The sequence below is a fragment of the Euprymna scolopes genome, chromosome 6 (assembly GCF_053919585.1).
Source record: "Euprymna scolopes isolate OS-2025 chromosome 6, ASM5391958v1, whole genome shotgun sequence".
Taxonomy (NCBI): domain Eukaryota; kingdom Metazoa; phylum Mollusca; class Cephalopoda; order Sepiida; family Sepiolidae; genus Euprymna; species Euprymna scolopes.
This window is the reverse complement of record NC_136487.1, coordinates 83775077-83794002: the sequence shown is the minus strand read 5'-3', so window position 1 is coordinate 83794002 and position 18926 is coordinate 83775077. Positions and strand designations below refer to the sequence as shown.

General features: G+C 31.0%; 1 protein-coding gene and 1 pseudogene across 2 annotated transcripts in view; one reads left to right on the top strand and one right to left on the bottom strand.

The window, feature by feature from the left end:
* LOC145277735 (uncharacterized) overlaps positions 1 to 18926 on the top strand; it is a 404820-nt gene that overhangs the window by 163963 nt on the left and 221931 nt on the right. The gene's annotated exons all lie outside the window — the stretch shown is intronic.
* LOC145278523 (U2 spliceosomal RNA) lies at positions 14975 to 15108 on the bottom strand (annotated as a pseudogene).

Below are 18926 nucleotides of genomic sequence, written 5' to 3'. Positions count from 1 at the left end.
GTTTGGGACTCCCGGGTGCCGTCCGCTTATCTCAGCATTGTTTCCAGTCGTCCTGAACTTCTCCTTGCCACTGGACTCAAGCATTGCCGATTCAGGAGAGATCTAGTTGGGATTGTGCAACCCTTACTTCACAACTGCCTCTACAGTGGGCACCCTTTGTCTTTTAAGACTGAACAGAGGCATTAGTATGCTGAGATATACTTACATACACATATAAGGTAATATGAGAACAATACTTATGAGTTAGAACAGGAAAAATAATAAACACAAAAATATGCTTTTATTAATTTGATATTGTTTATGGAAGGTAGGATACTTGTTAATCTGAATTTGTTCATTTTAAGTGTGAAGCTTAGTTACTTTGATCTATTCAATTTTTCTTTCTGTTTGATTAAAAAAAAAATTATCATGATTTTATGATATAATTGACCTTCATCCCAACATGCTTTGTTTTTCTTGTACATTTTTTTTTCTATAACAGTGGTGCTAGGCAAAGGCAGAAATGGTTCACACAACAACCTATTGTTTTGAATATTCATGAATTCAGATTTAATGTTTTTTTTTTTTATTTTATTTTATTGTCATTTTCATTTTGCAGGTGACAATACGTTTTACAGACAAAAGATATCTCAATCGTTTGCAGAAGATGTTTAAGATTTTAATCAGTTGTTTTATTTATAGCTTTGTGGACATTTGTTGATGCTTTTTTTTTTATGTATTTGTGGACATGTGATACCTTTTTTTTTTTTTCTTCCTTTTTTTCTTTTTCTCTCTTTCCATTACTTTGTGTTGAAGTGTATGTAACTGATCTTGGATCATTATTGTTTAGTAAGAGCAGAGAAATATAGGCATTTAAAAATATTATTTTCTCAAAACCAATAACATTATTTTGTGTTTGTTCAGAATTGTCCCTATATTAAAAACAAAAATAAAGAAAAATCTGTATGATATCCGTAACCATGGCGAAACAAAAAGATCATATTCTAAAAACCACATCAATTAAGTAATTTTATTTTTAAATAAAATAAATCAAATGAGTAACGGAAGAGTGACTGTCCAGTCCAACATTTTGAAAAATCATCTAAATAAAAAAAGGGGTGGGGGGTGGGGGCTCAATTCAAACTTGCGAGATTTATGTTGTAATGCATATGGATTACCATTAATTGCTAAAAAATAATTCTCTTTATAAAAATGAAACCACCTGATCAATTTAAGTAATTTTTTGGAATATGATATTTTTGTTTTGTCACAAGTACATACATCATACACATTTTTCTTTTATTTTTGTTTTTAATATAGGAGGGATTCTGGAGAAGAAAGGTTTTTTACATAGTATACGATTCTTTGTTTTGGAATTTTTGAAATAAAGATTGATAATTTGGATTAATGGAGACATTTTGAAAGATCCGGAATTCAATAAAATGCACCCGAAGAAAGCCAGATTATATTGCCAAAAACATTGTAATAATCCAAATAATGACTTTTTTTTTGTTATTTCTATAATTTGATCTACTTATAATATAAGAGCTGCTTTATAGAAGCCGAGATTATTGATGTCTTTATGTAGGATGCTAGTATGACTGTAATAGTTAAAAGTGGTTGAAATAAATTTAGTTTACTAACCAGTTAATTGTTTTTACTGTCAACGCAGGAAATGAGTTTATCAGGCATGTGTGCTCAGTGTGATCCTGTATGGAAGTAAAACCTGACCAGTGAGAGTTGAAGATGTGTTGCATGGATAGAAATGATATGAAAATTCTATGATGGCTGTGTAATAGGAGTCTTAAAAGACAGGCTTAGATCTGATGTCAGAAGATTAAATCTAAACAATATAGTGAAATGTGTGTAGAACTAGTATGCTTTCATGCTTTTGAAATTTCAACCATGTTTTAAACTTCCTCATATGCACACACACATACACACACAGTTCAACATGGTAATATCACATTGATTGCAAAAATATGTTTAATAGAATTATTTATTTATTTTTTTAATATCTTAGATGTTTTTCATATGTAAAATTAAAGTTCTTTCTGCTGTAGAAATCTTTTAAGACTCCCAGGCTAAAATGTTTTAATTCCATCATAAATGTATTTTGGTAGTCATTACTACTAGTGACATAAATTATTTTAAAGGAAACTCCTTTAGGAAATTAGTTTTAAAAAAAACACAAAAAAACAAAACAGTTTATTTTACTTGACCTACTCATTTTGTGACCTATTTGCGTTAAAAGAAATTAATGTTTTATGATGAAATAGTCACATTTTTAAAAATTATTGTTTTCTATTCAATTGATGGTTAAGAAATTTGAAAATGAAGAAAAGAAGATAAGAAGGGCGAATTTTCATTGGAAGCTCAGATTTTAAAATAAATTAATTTTAAAACCTGAGCTTTCAACGAAAATTTTTCCCTTTTCAAAATAAGACATCTTTTTCTCTCTTTTTTTTTTTTTTTTCTATTTATTTGTTTTTTCCATTCAAAGCACTTATACTTTTTTTGGGGAACAGTAGTTTGTTTATCTGATGGAAAAGACAGTTTGAAAATAAATCTGAATGTGAGCACACTTTTTTTTTTTTTTTTTCGAATTTAATATTTGATATTTAAATGAAGTTTTACTTCATAAATAGTGCCAGAGTGAAATAGATTCATGTCAGCAATTTCGATTCTGAAGAAAAAATAAGTATATATGTCCAGATTATTTTACTCGGTAACTTGTTTCATTTTACTTCAGTTAGAAGTTCTCAAAAATCAAAACGCCCCTTTGTAGGGGGTTAACACTTGATCTCTATATGAAATGCATAGATATTTGAATATTCCATTAATGTTCCATTTTACCTCTCAAACACTGAGGTAGTAAAGAAGTTGAGAACATAATTTTCCTCTCCCCAACTGACAATGTAAATAAGTTATAGTATACTTTTCCTGTGGTCTCTTGGTCTTGCTGGATTCCAGGACAAGAATTCATCTAGTCTCATGTAGTAGCCAGCTTCATGTTGTTGCTTGAGGTAACATCACTTGGAGTATGTGTACCATTTTTTGGATAAGTTAGTGTTGGTTAGTCATACTGAGATTTCATTTGGGCCGTGAATACTTTGTAATTTTGAATATTTAGTCAAGGTTTACTTGCAGGGAGAAGTATCCTCATGCTAGGTTGTCTTGACAAACCTCTGCACAGAGAGACTTTAGGCATTCGAGGATAGTGTTTAATAGGCATTCAAGTTCTCTCCCTATTTACAATAAAGCAAATGAGTAGGTAAATAAATTGGTTTTAACTTAATGTCCTAACAATATTTCCTTCAAAATTATGTTGCCAATTTATTTTATTTAATAGAATAATCACATTGAATGAGTTAAATGTATAATCTGTTTCTTGTACTTTTTTGTATGTATTTATGACCAAGAACAATTACACACACTTCAACAGCCAATTTTACTCTTTAAACAGCTTTAAATTTAAATTTTTTTCAGAAATTTTTCTTCTAAATAAAAAAATTAATATTCATTACTAATGTTCGCTGCTTATGGATTTTATCAGTAATTCCCTACAGCTGGGTCTTTCATGGATTTTGTCTTAGCATTTCGTCTTTCATTTAAATCAGTTTCTTCTACAACAATCAGTATAATGTTCATATTTTTTATGTATTTTGCGTTTCTTTAAATTAGCTGTGTGTTGTTGTTCTTTCCTAAATCAAATTGTTTAACAATCTTATAAGTAATTAAATCTGAAAGCCTTACCAATAAAAATTATTTATTTTAGTTTAAAGTGTGTTAATTTTACTTTAATGTTTAAAAACGATTAAAAAGAAATGCTGAAACAAATATGCAGTGAGAAATCGACTGAATGCAAATTGTTATCATAGAGTTCTCCCCCTTGCTTCATTCAGTTCAATACAACTGTTTTCAGTAAATCTATTTTCCTGAGGTGTACTCAGATTTTTCACACACGCACAATGCATTCAATTTTTTTTCTATTAATCTTATTATCCTGTATGTATTTTTTAATTTTAAGATCGTAAGTGTCATTCATATATTTGACATTATTTTCTCCCATTAAGAAAATATTTCTAAAAGTTTATTGAAAATGTTACAGTACAAGTTGCTTTATGTTCCTATTTTGGAACAAGATGAATGTTTTAAATAGTGTGAACCATTACTGGACCGAAATATTTGAGCACAATTTGGTTCTTGTCCAGATTTCTCCCTATATTAAAAAAAAAACAAACTTTGTACGATATACCTACTTGTAACAGAAAAAAAAAAAACAAAACAAAAAAAATAGATTGATCAAGTAGTTCTATTTTTGTGTAAGAAAACTAAGTTGTATGAGTAAATGAGGGAGATAACTCAGTAATTCAAACTTATGAGATAAGCCTTGTAATCCCTACAGTTTCTCATTAATCACTTTAAATCGTTTAAAAATTGTATATAATAATTAAAATGATTTTAATAATAAAAAGTGTATAACTTATATGTTTCATTAATTTTCAAGGGAGGTAACTTTAGTGAAAACTATTTTTAAAATACATTTATATTAATGATACAACTTGCAAAAGATATAGCTCATTTGCATATTCCTTTAAACATTCATTTTAATTAATTCCCTATTAGTTTTTTTTTTGTTTTCTTATGGGAAGATCATCTTTAGTTAACTACTACATGTAATTAACACAGATATTCTACATGATTTATACTTGTGTAATATTTGTGTAAAAAGTTTATAGTAAACGAAACTTTTTTCATATATATGCATACGTATATATTTTTGTTTAAAAAAAAATTTGCCTACGAAACTCTTAGAGTTTTTGGTCTACAGACATGAAACTTTATATTTGTGTTTTAGCCTGGAAAAATCGGAACAAAAGTGTGAAAATGAATTAAAAATATTTTTTAAATCAAATTTGCCAGGTGAAATTCGAATGCCAGCATAATGAATATGCATGCATAACGTAGTAGCTATTGGTTCATGTTTTAATTTTTAGCCTTGTAGCAAACATGTCTTCATAGTTCGGTCATTAACTACAGAGGAAAAATAAATAAATTGTAAGCTAAACGTTTTGGTTTTGATTCTCAGTGGTGGCGCATGTGTCTTTTTAAAAAATTTTATATAGCTTTTTAAATAATTACTATATATTGTGTCCAATATAATAATAAATATAAAATTTGCATTAATCAAAATATCATATTTAAGCGTATTTCATAACTGGCCAATGCTGGGTGCCCTGCTAGTATGTGTATATTCCTTCTCTTTCTGACTCATTTTGTTGTGCATTAATTGTGCAGTTTTCTGTTGCCATTAATTCAGTCTTTATAAAAGACAAAAAAAAAAAAAAAAAAAAAACAGGAACGTCCATATTGTAATCGTCATTAATTTGCAACAGTAATTTAATTCTTATTCCATGAAGTGTTTCGTTAGTAGAAATTGATTTAAGAATATGAAATGTCAGATGCTGTGAGAATGAATGATTTAGCAACGTTGATTATTTTTATTGGTTTCTGCTATTGACAGTGGTTTTATACAAAGTGATGCTTTGTCTTGTATAGAAAATTTTTAAATGTCATTCTCACTGTAAATCTTCAAATGGTAAAGTTATTAAACATGGGTGATCATCTAAAAGATTGATTGTTTAAACTAGTTTAGTGATTTGCTTATTTAAAATGCTTTGTTTTTTTAATATGTGGCTAATGAATAAAACAATTCCTATTATTTGAATTATTCAGACTACTGTTCTCATCTTGAGTGTTTTATTTTATTTATTTATTTATTTATTTTTTCACTACGTTTCTTTCGATGTAATCTCCTGTGTATCTTGTCAAAGTCTGGAATCTTTCTGTTGAATTTGGAAATCTTCACAGAATTTTGAATGGAACCCGTTACTTAATTCAGGGCAGTAGTATGCTCTCGTTCTGTCAGCCATGACTTGAATAGAAGTTCTAAGTAATTTGCAAATTGTATTTTTGTTTTTTAATGTCACCAATACTGATGATTGAACCTTGTAAGAACTGGAAGAACACAATAAGGGAAGCGAGTTCTGAAACTGCCGATGAACCGAAGGTTAACTTTCTACTAAATTTAATTAACCATTCTCTTGATTCAAGAAAGATCTGGCAGATAACTATCAAATAGAAAAACAGATAAAGGTTAAGACGGACATGCTGCTCTGGACAGCTAAAAGATAGGCTTAAGTGGTGGAATTTTGTTTTTTAAATTTGTGGTGGAGCTCTCCATTTTCATCTAAAAAATTCTAAAATGGTTATTGTAATGATTTTGTGAAATCGGTTGGCTTATATTAATGATGGTATGATTCCAATACAATTACCAATTTCGGTTCTTTATAAATCTCTAAATATTTAACTAAACCTTTAAATAGTTATTTTTTCCCCCCCGATTACCGTAAAAACACACACGTTAAATGTGCAGATCTTTTCTTAAACGTAAAATAAATATTTGTGTGGGATAGTCTATAAATTTTATAATTACTGGTTGTTAAAAATTAATCAATATTTATTTTAAGATTACTACTAACACTGGAAGAGTTTATTTTAAACAAAATTAGATAAAAAAAGGAAATTAAAAGAATTTTTTTTGGCATTGGAAAATATGTACAAATTTTTCCGATTCTGTTCCCCTCAAAAGTTCAAATTTTTCTGATTCCTGATATATTTCCCCAAAACCTCTGGCCTTGATGGAGGGGAAATTAAAACTTTCTGCTATGGTTTCAAATGATCTGAAATAACAGCAAGGGGATACTTGATTCCAAATATTTCTCATGTTATATCTCCCCTCTTTTGGAAAAAGAGTATGATTATGAATATCTCCAGTATCAAATAATCTTTATACGCTGTGAGATTTTATGAAAACCAAAGAGGGAGGATATAACACATGAGAAATATTTGGAACCAAGTCTTCCCTTACTGTTATTTCACATCATTTGAAACCATAGCAGAAAGTTTTAGTCTCCCCTCCATCAAAGCCAGAGGTTTTGGGGAAATATCAGATATTTTGTAATTCATATGCAAAACTAGAAAAACAAATGACTGATTGAAACATTTTATGGCTCTAAAAAAAAGTGCCAAATATAGGCTCTGGATGAGGGATGATCGCCTTAATGTGCGATCTTAAGGGCAAATGTCACATTGCCCACTACACAATTCAGGTCATTACCTTTCCAACGAGCCTTCATTTGTTAAATCCTGATCAGTAGTTGCTGAGATTTGGAACATAAAATTTCCAAAAAAGGTGTTTTATATGGATATATCTGTACTCGTAGCCAAATTGAATAGTGAAATGCTCATATTTTTTAGTTCTATGGGACGAAACTACCTGAAAATTTGCAGATTTTTTTAAGATTATAATACTATTCAATGGTTAAAATCTTATGACAGTTAGTAAAAAAGAACCTATATTTTTAAACCAATAAAACCTGCTCAAATTTGGCTGCATTTTTATATATAGTGTCCTGGCATGCCAGCTTTAGTTTTGCTGCTTTGGGATGAATTTTGCTTAGTTTTTTGCTTGGTTGTCTCCCCTGTAACCTTTCCAGGTCACTAATATATATTAGTGATGGGACGATTCCAAAATTATTACTGATTCTGATTCATATAAATCTCTAGATATTTAAGAATAGAGTTGTTATTTTTTTTTCCCGATTACTGTAAAAACACATTTCAAATGTGCAGATATTTTCTCAAATGTAAAAACACACTTGTGGAAGGGGGAGGGGGAAGTGATTGATAGATTTTTGTTTTACTATTAGTTTAAAATCAATAAATATTTATTTTATCATTACTAGCAGTAGTGGAAGATCGTGTTTTAAACAAAATCCGATAAAAGCACAGCAATTAAAGGAATCGTTTTTGGCACCGGAAAATAGGTAAAAAAAAATTTTCAAATACAGATTCTGATTCCAATTAATCGTCCCAACACTAATATATAATATATAGCTCAATACGCAATTGCAATTTATCCTGAACATTTGATACTATCGATTTTTAGAAATATATATATAATCTCAATCTCACTTGGAGAAACTCTTCAATTGTTATAGCTATTTAATTTAAATTTTATATTAAGTTATCGGGTGGTGCTATTGCTCAGTTCATCTCTACAAAAATATGTTGAAAGTCTATATAAAGGCAATCATTCATATATTTCATCAGTTTATTAGCTTGATCATTCAATGAGTGATCAAATTTATGTCCTGATGACATGAATAATCGAAATATGATTGCATTTGTCTGACCATTCATTGCATTTATGTACTCATGAGGAGTTTACACACAGGCCATCATCAAAGATTACCCTGTGTCAACAACCTGCTGTGTTCCCTGGTTCTATGTGGCAACAAATCTCCCCAGATTTCCATTACTTCTCACACCTTTCCATGACCTTTACAAATGAATTTGTGTTATCGCAACAGCCGATTTCTCGCTGGCAACGATCAGTAGCCTTCACTGAAATTTGGGTGGATTCCTCAAACTCCCATTAGGATAATTATAATTATTATTATCCTCTGATGTATTGAATTATCGAGCACAATTGAAATAAATACTGGAAATATATTTTAAATGTGTTATTTTGGAGTTGGAAATATATGTATAAGTCTTTAATATTGAAAGTTAATATTTGTCTCATTAATTAGAGAGAGAACATATTAGGAGATTCTATAATTTTCTGACTGGATGCTACTGATGTCACGATAGCTGCTGCTGCTTTGGTTGTTGGTTCCTTTATCATTCTTGCTACTTCCATTTATCTGAAGAAAAGTGAAGAGACAGGAATGATGACGCTGACAATATTTCCAAGGCTGCTGCTACTGCACATGCCGGCCGCGTTGTCAAGTCACTTGCAACCAACAATGACATCATTGCTGGCTGCTGTGCATTTTAATTTTAAACAATTAACTTCTACCGCTGCCACCATTTCCGGAATTAGACCTCCTCATCCTACTCCACATCTTTTAAAATACCTCATCATTTATATTTCTTGAAAAAAAAAAAAAAAAAAAAAAAAAGTTGTTTTTCTTTTTCATCTGTTTTTATAACAACTACGTGTTCATCTTTTGACTTGAAGATTAGTTTTTATTTGGAGTTTTTTATTTCAAAATCTGAAATCTTAATTTCAATATTTAGGAAATCTTTGCTTTTATATCTGCATATTTATTTTATTTGGAATATTTTTAAGAAAGAAACAAACAAAAAAAATATTAGGGTATATGTATCTATTTACTTGCTTCCCTATGAGTGTAGAGTTAGATACAGGGTCGGTTTTGAAATGTGGGGATAACCCAGCTACCAGAACAAATACTACACTTTGCTCCCATTAAAATCCACGACTAAAACAAGATACAAATTTCATGTTGATCAAATTGGGGGGGGGGGGTATGACTTTCGTTATTCCTTTCTTATTTGTCTTTCACCATTGAATTGAACCTAAAATTTCCAAAATAAAATTGAGTACAAAATGTTATCCATTTTGTTAGCAGAGGAATCACAGATAACAAATCAATCTGGTTTATGTTCTTTTTGTATTGAGTTGTTAACTGAATAATACAAGATGACTCTTTGTTTAATAAATAGTAAAGCCTCTATTTATTTGCCTCCGCACAAGGGCAGAGTTAGGCAGAAAGTTGATTTTTGAATGTGGGGTAAATTCAGCTCTCTCTAAATGGGCATTTTAAATGGAGACAAAAATTAAAATTGTCTCAGTCTAGAAGTATTTCGACTTCATTGACTGAAGACAGAAATGAAGTGTGGCATCAGAACAGATACTACATTTATCTAATCTTAGCCAAAAAGCAAGACCCCCCTGCCATAACATCTATTGATTACAATTAACTTTCTCTAAAGTCTACTCATTTTTATCAAGATAAAAACAGTCTTTGAGCTAGGGTAGAATCTGTGCTGTCTCATGAGATAATACTCCTAGGTATTACCTCCTCCTTAGGAATGAAAACAGGTGATTTATGCTGATAATTTAGCTGCTTCACACTACAGCAAGGTTAGACATGAAGTTGATCTGACGTGGGGGAGAGTGTGTGTGTGTGTGTGATCCAAATTTCCCAAAGTTGGAAGGTACGAAAAGTAGAATGAACAGATGCTACATTTTTCTCTTTAGCCCAAATGCCAAGATTCCCATATTGAAAGTAAATAATACAAGATGTACTGTTAATTAATAAGCATTGTTGATGTTGGATTACAAATTCAAAATTTAATGGTTTAGAAAGACCAAACAAGTGCAGCACCTGTTTTGTGTTTTGACATAAGTTATATTATTGTTTCTGTGCTACGGAACATATGCTGTCAATTAAACATTTTAACATGCTGAAAGAAATAAACGATAAGATGAAGAACATCTTGGAATGTGGAACATTTTGTCATATATATATATATATATATATATATATATATATATATATATATATATATATAAGAGCAAGTTAAGATAAAGCATAAAGTTACATAAGAACTTCATTAAATTATCACTGTTCATCTTTGAAGAAATATGTGAACTATATTTTCCATCATCATAGCAAAAAATGTATGACAGTAAGGGAAAATAGGCATTCACCTATATTATAATTAAAAAATTAAAAAAAAAAAAAACACGGAACATTATGCATAGTGTCCATTAACGTGTGTGTGTGTACATTGACACACTGGTTTCCATCAGATCACCGAAGTTAAGCAACATTGAGCCTGGTCAATACTAAAATGGGTAACCATTTGGGAATTCCAGGTGTTGTATATACTCTTTGCTTACCTCGGCATTGTTTCCAATCAGTTTTGGGCCTCTGCTTGCCACTAGACCCAAGCAGTACCGATTCAGGAGAGATGTGGTTTGGATTGCGCAACCCTTGCCTCACAATTACACGTGCAACTACCTTTACAAGGTTGTCCATTGTCTCTTGAGACTGAACAAATAACTTTTATGTTGAGAATTAAGATAAAGAAATACATACTAAATTGCTAGTATACCATTCTTTTTCTAATGGTTTCTACCAATGAAAAGAAAAAAAAAGTTTCGTTTTATTTAAATATTGGATTGGTGTTTGATGTTCTTGATCATTCCATATTGAATGACAACATTCAAATGAAGTAGCAGACTACAAAATACCTCTAAAAATCTAATCTAATGAAATTGTATAAAAAAAACTTAATTCTGTAATTGCTATTGAATTGAAATGTAAGCAGATGTTATTTTTATTTTATTTTTTTAAACAAAGGAAAAAAAAAAGATTTGATTCGTATTTAAAGCAAGGGGGATTAGATTTATTGCAGATTAAGAAAAACAAAAACAACAAAGCAATTTATGGCTTTTAACCACTTATGAGCACAGCTAAAATCTATTATAACCTCTATTATTAACATTAGTATTTAACGGACACTGGATTCGCAATTGTGTACAACTACATATTTTCTTTTTGGTTTGAAATTTGGATGGGGGGGGGGCGCTAATTTTCTTTGTATAATTAATTTACAAAAAGCGCAACTGATTTATGCGAGTTAGCTTAAGGGGTGTGTGGTTGGCAGAGGATTGTATTTTTTTTTCTCTTCTATTGAAAAAGTAATGTAATTGCTATGGGGAACAGGGATGGGCGACCCCTTAGTTGGCCCTTTGTCTGTATTGCACCTGCCCATTGAGCTGTTTTTAAATTTTTTACATTTTTTTTTCTTTAGTATTTTGTGTATGTGTGTCCGTCTTTCATTCTCTGCCCTTTTTTTTTTTTTGTCAATATAAAGGATCTCCTTGTGGGGAAAAACAATATCAACCAATCACATAACCACCATCACTACCCAACAAGCTGTTGCAGTCAAAGCCGAACTGTTTGTCTTGCTCTTCTGATTCAAACTAGTTGTCATGCTATGTTTGAACATTAGTTTACATAAAATTTTTAAAAATACATTTTAGTAAAATTCTGTGATCACTTCGCACGCGCCTGTGTTTCTCGTGATTTAATTATTCTTATTTACTACTAGCAGGGCTACCCGTTGTTGCCTAGGGCAAAAGTGTTACATATTCTTATTCAAACTTCTATCTCCCACCCCCATTTTCTTCCTGCCTCTCTCCACTCCCTCTCCTTTGCCCAACTCATTCTTCTCTTTAGGCATACAATGCCAATTAAGACTGTACCAACTTTGTGGGTATTTGTTTTGTCGTTTTTAAATTTAAGCTGGACATGCATACATATTGACATCTATATAGTAGATTAACTCTTTATTGAAATCAAAAATGCAATTACACCAAATCGATTATATTTGAAAAATCCTACTTGATAAAATAATATCATCCATTTCGGTTTATTTGTAAACAAATCAACCATTTTAATCTTCGATTTGTAGTTGGGGGGAAATTAATCGCTTTGTGATCCTTTGAAATTTTAACACATTTAAATCGCCAAATAGGAAATCATTTTTTACTTAAAAATTCTTAGCAAATCCTCATGGTTGAAAGTCTTGGAAGCTATTTACACCCAAAATGTTATATATATATATATATATATATATATATATATATATATATATATATATATATATATATATATATATATATATATATAGATAGATAGATTAAAACAACATTAACTTAACAATTAGGTATAGTTTTATGGCAATTTAATTAAATTAATAATTTATTGATCAGATTTAAATTTATCTTACAAAAATCTTATCATATATGTTTTCTTCAATATAGAAATCACAAAGATTTCATTCAAGAAAGATAAGGGTTAGTACTGGGTGTGCCATTCCTTGCAGGTGAAAGACTGGGTCAAGACTGTGATAAGTGGCAGTTTTGTTCACAAGCATGTGGCGAAGCTCTCTGGTGTTCGCATATAAATCAAGTATATACATTAAGATCTTTTGCCGGTTTTTAAGTTATAACTTGTTGACTTGGAATGAGTGCTTTATGCCAAGCTTAAGTAAATGCGGTAGTGTGGTGACTAATCCCTAACTATGCATAAAATAGATAACATAATACTTAGTTTGCTGCACTTAATTATAATAAAGATCCATAAAATATTTCAGCCAGATCAGCCCAGTGGTTTCAGAGAGAAAGTGGAATGGGCAGACAGACAGACTAAGAGAAATATAATATAGATACTTAATCTTCCCTAATATTACATTGGCCTTTTGGCTAGGAGCAAAGTGTAGTATCTGCTTTGAAATAAGAGGGATAAATAAAGGGATAGGTTGGATTAGAAGTCATTCTAAAAATCGTCCCATGCATATAAGCATGTTAAAAAAAAAATGGGTTGACCAATGGTGATGATCATCATCATGAATAAGAATTATATATGATTAACTGAATCCAAGTCATTGTTTTATCCATATCTATAAGAAAATGCTGGGTTCATACTTTTCCCAATGATAGCAGTGTGTAATTGAATACAACAGATTCAAGAGGATTAGACATCAGCAATTCCATAATCAAAAGCATTATTCCATTTCCCTCTTTTTCAGGAGATTAGACACAAGGTCAAGTGTAGGTTTTGATGAAAGTGTTTCCATGTTGGCCACCATCAACCAAAACTACACATTTTAGTCATGAAATTAAATGATGAGCATAAAAGACTATTTAGTTTTCTTTATAAATCTTATTACGATTTTATATGGGAATTGTCTGGCTTTTTGTTTTTTAATTAACATTTTATTAAAATCCAAAAATATGATGAAAGCATATGCAGATATTAATACAGGAAAAATATTTAATTATCCATATGTCAAGCAAAATTCAATAATTACTCCACACCAGATTAACAGCTGTTTCACAACTGAATAGAAGAATAAAGTAATTGTAATGCAAATGAGAAAACCTGACGCATTATTATAAAGAAAATTTAGCGATTTTTAAATGGCTAAAACTTTGAAAAAGAAAAAAAAAAAGAAAAAAACAGAAGCAAGAAAAAGAATGAGAGAGAGAGAGTGAGAGGGATAACATCTATATATATAAAAGGCAAAAATCGGTGTGTATGTATGTATGTATGTATGTATGTATGTTTGTTTGTAACGCTAAAACTTTTGAAAGACGGAACCAGAGTTGACAAATTTGGTATCATATTGCACCTTGATCACCCGGATGACAAATATCGAAATTTCACGTCAAACGGACCAGTAGAAAGGGGTCAACTGATCGTTTTTCTCCTAGGGGGGCCCCCAAAAAAACCTGTCATTTTAACGTTATTCAATACGTGTCACGTGACGTGACGTCAGCTCAAACTTTTGACAGACACAACCAAAGTTGACAAATTATGTATCATATTGAACCTTGATCACCCGCATGACAAATATCGAAATTCCACACCAAACGGACCATTAAAAGGGGGTGAACTGATCATTTCTCTCCTAGGGGGGGCCCCCAAAAAAAACCTGTCATTTTAATGTTAATATTACATAATCCAAAAACGCTTAGTCATGTCACGTGACGTGACGTCAACATCCAGTAATGGCGAACAAATGTAAACAAACACTTTGTTTTACCGATACTTTTGTAATTTCTCTTCTGCTTTGTTCTAGAGATTATTAAACTCCATGACAATGTCTCCAACGTATTTAACTGGTTAAAAATAGTATTTATACAAGAGTTTTAACGAAAAATATCAGGAAAAAATGTACAGGAATAAAAAAAAATTCAGCTTTCAAAATATTCGTCGATAAAAAAACCGATCTTTATATTTACGCTAGCCATTTTGTATATTACCACGTGACCTGCTATCTCTTAAACTGGAGGGGGGGGGATCCACTTGAATCCAACAAAACCAGTAATTTTTTTTTTCTATTATATATACATCATTTTCTATAAAATTAAGTGTAGACTTTATAATTAAAACAAAAAATGTTATTCATACTAAAAAAAAAAAACGCTTAGTCATGTCACGTGACGTGACGTCAACATCCACTAATGGCGAACAATTGTACCTATTTACTATGCCTCCCCACGGGACAGAGTTAGACACCAGGGTCGTTTTTTAACGTGGAGAAAAGGTACAAAAATAAAAATTGTCTCAGTCGTGGAGGATTTCTCCTCCACCGAAAGAGAACAAGAAATAGAAGTGCAGCATCTGAAGAACAGATACTACACTTTGATCTTGACCAAAAGGCCAAGAATGCGAACAATTGTAAATAACAACTTTTTTCACAAAACCAACACCGTCTTTCTTTTTTTTCTCTCTCTTTCTCTCTCTCACCCACTTACTCTTCCCTCTCTCTCACCCTCTTTCTCTTGACGTCACACCACTGTTAAACTGTGGGGGGGGGGGGAACACATTCCCAGGCATTATCTCCTATAGATGCACATTTTATTAGAAATTCAGCTTTCAAAATATTAGACGATAATAAAAATATAAAACCAACACCCTCTTTCTCTTTTCTCTCTCTCTCACCAACTTACTCTTCTCTCTCTCTCACCCTCTTTCTCTTGACCTCCTACTACTGTTAAACTGTGTGTGTGTGGGGGGGGAAGAGGCAGCTTGAAAACCAACAAAAACAGTGCACAGTTTCCCAAGCATTTGGGGTGGGAAGGGGGGGGGAAGAAGCCGAGCGCACAGTTTCGTGTGAGAGAGAGAGAACAATTCTCAACCTATATACTCAACAAATTTTTTATCTACAGATTTGAAAGTTTGTATATAGGGTATTCAGACATATGGAAATATATCTAGCATAATCTATCTATTATATCTATAAAAGTGAAAATGTGTGTGTGTGTGAGGTAGCCAGAGAGAGAGAGAGAGAGAGAGAGAGAGAGAGAGAGAGAGAGAGAGAGAGAGAGAGAGAGAGAGACAACAATTCTCAACCTATATATTCAATACATTTTTTATCTACAGATTTGAAAATTTGTATATAGGGTATTCAGACATATGGAAATATATCTAGCATAATCTATCTATTATATCTATAAAAGTGAAAATGTGTGTGTGTGTGTGTGTGTGTGTGCGTAAGAGAGAGAGAGAACAATTCTCAACCTATATACTCAACGTATTTTTATCTACGGATTTTAAACTTTGTATATAGGGTATTCAGACATATAGAAATATATCTAGCATAATCTATACATTATATCTATAAAAGTGAGAATGTGAGTGTGTGAGAGAGAGAGAACAATTCTCAACCTATATATTCAACAAATTTTTTACCTACAGATTTGAAAATTTGTATATTGGGTATTCAGACATATGGAAATATATCTAGCATAATCGATCTATTATATCTATAAAAGTCAGAATGTTTGCGTGTGGTTGTGTGTGTAAGGTTGCGAGAGAGAGAGAGAGAGAACAATTCTCAACCTATCTATTCAATAAATTTGTTATCTACAGATTTGACCATTTGTATATAGGGTATTCAGACATATGGAAATATATCCAGCATAATCTATCTATTATATCCATAAAAGTGAGAATGTGTGCGTGAGAGAGAGAGAGAGAGAGAGAGAGAGAGTAAGTACAATTCTCACCCTATATATTCAACAAATTTTTTATCTACCGATTAGAAAATTTGTATATAGGGTATTCAGACATATGGAAATATATCTAGCATAATCTATCTATTATATCTAGAAAAGTGAGAATGTGTGTGAAAGAGAGAGAGAGAAGAGAGAGAGAGAGAGAACAATTCTCAACCTATATATTCAACTAATTTTTATGTACAGATCTGAAAATTTGTATACAGGGTATTCAGACATATGGAAATATATCTAGCATAATCTATTATATCTATAAAAGGTAGAATGTGTGTGTGTGTGTGTGAGTGAGTGAGTGAGTGAGTGAGTGAGAGAGAGAGAGAGAGAGAGAACAATTCTCAACCTATATACTCAACAAATTTTGTATCTACAGATTTGATAATTTGTATATATGGTATTCAGACATAAGGAAATATATCTAGCATAATCTATCTATTATATCTATAAAAGTGAGAATGTGTGTGAAAGAGAGAGAGAGAGAGAACAATTCTCAACCTATATATTCAACAAATTCTATCTTTACAGATTTGAAAATTTGTATATAGGGTATTCAGACATATGGAAATATATCTAGCATAATCTATTATATCTATAAAAGTGAGAATGTGTGTGTGAGAGAGAGAGAAAGAACAATTCTCAACCTATATACTCAACAAATTTTTTATCTACAGATTTAAAAATTTGTATATAGGGTATTCAGACATATAGAAATATATCTAGCATAACCTATCTATTATATCTATAAAATGACCATGTGTGTGTGTGTGAGAGAGAGAGAGAGAGTCAGAGAGAGAGAGAACAATTTTCAGCTTGTGTGTGTGTGAGAAAGAGAGAGAGAGAAAGAGAGGAAGGAAAATTCTCACCTTATATATTCAACAAATTTTTTATCTACATATTAGAAAATTTGGATATAGGGTATTCAGACGTATGGAAATATATCTAGCATAATCTATCTATTATATCTATAAAAGTGAGAATGTGTGTGTGAGAGAGAGAGAAAGAGAGAGAGAGAGAACAATTCTCAACCTATATATTCAACTAATTTTTTATCTACAGATTTGAAAATGTGTATATTGGGTATTCAGACATATGTAAATATATCTGGCATAATCTATGTATTATATCTATAAAAGTGTGAATGTGAGTGATGGAAAGAGCAAAAAATTCTCAACCTATATAACCTATAAAAGTGAGAATATGTGTGAGAGAGAGAGAGAGAGAGAGAACAATTCTCAACCTATATATTCCACACATTTTTGGGCACAGATTTGGAAATTTGTATATAGGGTAGGCAGACATATAGAAATATATCTAGCATAATCTATCTATTATATCTATAAAAGTTAGAACTTGTGTGTGTGTGTGTGTGTGTGTGTGTGAGAGAGAGAGAGAACAATTCTTAACCTACATACTCAACAAATTTTTTACCTACAGTTTAGAAAATTTGTATATAGGGTATTCAGACATATGGAAATGTATCTAGCATAATCTATCTATTATAACTACAAAAGTTAGAATGTGTGTGTGAGAGAGAGAGAGAGAACAATTCTAAACCTATATATTCAACAAATTTTTTATCTACAGATTTGAAACTTTGTATATAGGGTATTCAGACATATGGAAATATATCTAGCATAATCTATCTATTTTATCTATAAAAGTGAGAATGCGTGTGTGTGAGCTAGCGAGAGAGAGAGAGAGAAAAAGAGAGAGATAAAAATTCTCAACCTATACATTCAACAAATTTTTTATCCACAGATTTGAACATTTGTATATAGGGTGTTCAGACATATAGAAATATATCTAGCATAATCTATCTATTATATGTATAAAAGTGAGAATGTGTGTGTGTGTGAGAGAGAGGACAATTGTCAACCTATGTATACAAAAAATTTTTTATCTACAGATTTCAAAATTTGTATATTGGGCATTCAGACATATTTCAATATATCTGGCATAATCTGTCTATTATATCTATAAAAGTGAGAATGTGTGTGATAGAGAGAGAGAGAACAATTCTCAACCTATATACTCAACAAATTTTTTATCTACAGATTTGAAAATTTGTATATAGGGTATTCAGACATATGGAAATATATCTAGCATAATCTATTATATCTATAAAAGTGAGAATGTGTGTGTGTGTGTGTGAGAGAGAGAGAGAGAGAACAATTCTCAACCCATATACTCAACAAATTCTTTATCTACAGATTTTAAAATTTGTATATAGAGTATTCATACAAATAGAAATATATCTAGGATAATCTTTCTATTATATCTATAAAAGTGAGAATGTGTGTGTGTGTGAGCGAGAGAGAGAGAGAGAGAGAGAGAGAGAACAGTTCTCAACCTATACATTCAACAAATTTTTATATATAGGGTATTCAGAAATATCGAAATATATCTAGCATAATCTATTATATCTTTAAAAGTTAGAATGTGTGTGTGTGAGAGATAGAGAGAACAATTCTCAACC